Below are 2381 nucleotides of genomic sequence, written 5' to 3'. Positions count from 1 at the left end.
GTGTATTAATTGGTTAAGTGTGTGCAAATGCAGAGAGCGTGAGTGGGTTGTGGATGAGTAAGTTGGAATAGAAATTAATATATATATATATATATATATATATATATATATATATATATATATATATATATATATATATATATATATATAGGCTTAAATACCTATTTAATCTCCAAGTTTTGGGGTGAATTTCCGTTTGATACCCGGTTTTAAAAGTGATTTAATTAGGTTCTCAGATTTTTTATTTTGCTTGCAATAGGTCCCTTCCGTTGTTAAGTAAGGTGTAACGGTGTTAATTTTTCTTCTCTCTCCTCTGCTATTACTGACATATCTTTCTCTATTTCTCTTCTCTTTCCATTACAACATCATTATAACTACCTCTCTCTCACCTTTTTCTCTCTCATTATTTATTTATTCTCTCTCTTTTGACACTTCTTTCTCTTTTCCTTTATAACTACCTCTCATTTTTTTATATGATAATATTTAAAAAAAAAATAACAGTTAACTTCACTAATATACTTGGTAGGTAACTACTATACTTAACTCGTAATGAAAATGTATAATACATTTTATATTTATTTATTTTAATATTTTTTTATAAACCTCAAGTTTTTTAAACAGGTTATCGAGGAAGAACGAAACATAAGTTAAACTTCTTCGAGCAAACTTATTCAATAGTATTTTTAGGTAATAAATAAAAATAAACTAATTTTCGTAATTTAAAAAATTAGATTATTCACAATTTAATTTGTACAGCTCTCTTATATAATTTTTCAAATTTTTTAGTTTGTGTCTAAATTATCTTCAACTTATATACAAACTCTTCCCATTTGTTTGTTTGTTTTCTTTGAAAATACTTATAAAAACAAAATGTAAAAATTTAAAATAAACTAGAATTATTGTATTATTACTGGATGTCTTTCATTCTTCTAAAAAAAATTATATTTAATAAATGTATAATTTTTTATTTCCATTTCGTCTCATGCACCACACACGACTTATAATGCATTTTAAATAGCTAACAATATATATATATATATATATACTTTTATAACAACGTATAAATATAAGGGCCTATTCTTGCATACGAGAGTTCATGCAAGTGATGTTTTCCTCTACCTAGGAGAACACAAAAAATATATTGAGGTTGGATGGTGAATTCGATAGCATGGAAAGTGGTACATGTCGGTGGTGATGGCTATGAAAGTTGGTGGAGCAATAAGAGCAATTTGAGCCATTGAAGAACCGAGTCTACGAAGCTGGGTAAGCTTGCTAACTGTAAGAGAGTATAGAGAGGGAAAATGGAACTGAACCTCCACTCCGGCATAACTCAAGCTGGCGCCTACACAACTCTTTCTGTTGCAACTGAACCTCCACTCCGGCATAACTCAAGCAATGCTGCAACTGAACAGCCACAGTCTTCCCAGCAGGCATGTGTGGTATATGTAGGAGCAGCTTCACTTGCAGAGTTTAGGTACGATGTTGTTGAGGTATTGGTTGGAGTAGTGTACCATGCACACGTCGTACCAGATTATGGCCTCCTTCTGAACGGGGCACCGGCGTTTTAGGTCCGTTGCTACAGCGGTGACACAGTCGTGGCAGGCGACGGCGAGGGTGTCGCCGCGGCAGAGGAAGAGGCCCTTGACGGGGTTGGGGGTTTCGGTGGCAATTGTTGTTTTGTAGGATTGGGTGGGTTTAGTGGCCTCGGAAGAAAGGGAAGAGAGGAGGAGGTTGAGGTTGGTTTAGAATGTGGTGTTTAGTTGGTTTTTGGTGGAGTCTGGTGCAGACATGGGAAGTGTATATTGGCGTTGCTTTAGTTGAAAAGAAGAAGGAAGAACTAAAGAGGAAGAAGAAAACTGAGGAAATTGCAAGCAGTTGGAGAGAAATAGAAGAGAGAAAAAAAAATGAGAGGTAGTTATAAAAGTAAAAAGAAAGAAGTGTCGACAAGAAATAAATAATGAGAGAGAAAAAGGTGAGAGAGAGGTAGCTATAATGATGTTGTAATGGAAAGAAAAGAGAAATAGGAGAGAGAGAAAGATATGTCAGCAATAGCAGAGTAGAGAGAAGAAAAATTAACACCGTTACACCTTAGTTAACGGAAGGGACCTATTGCAAGCAAACCTGAGGACCTAATTAAATCACTTTTAAAACCGGGTATCAAACGGAAATTCAGCTCCAAACTTGGGGACTAAATAGGTATTTAAGCCATATATATATATATATATATATATATATATATATATATATATATATATGAAATAGTATATTAAAAGTTACTGTATGTAGTTCTATTATATTGGGAGTTGCGTATGTGGTTATATATGTATATGTGATTATATATAATATTATATTAGTGGTTTTATTTTTATTTAAAAGAAGGA

This window comes from Vigna radiata, chromosome 7 (genome assembly GCF_000741045.1).
Source record: "Vigna radiata var. radiata cultivar VC1973A chromosome 7, Vradiata_ver6, whole genome shotgun sequence".
Classification (NCBI taxonomy): Eukaryota; Viridiplantae; Streptophyta; class Magnoliopsida; order Fabales; family Fabaceae; genus Vigna; species Vigna radiata.
Note: the sequence above shows the minus strand (reverse complement) of the source record.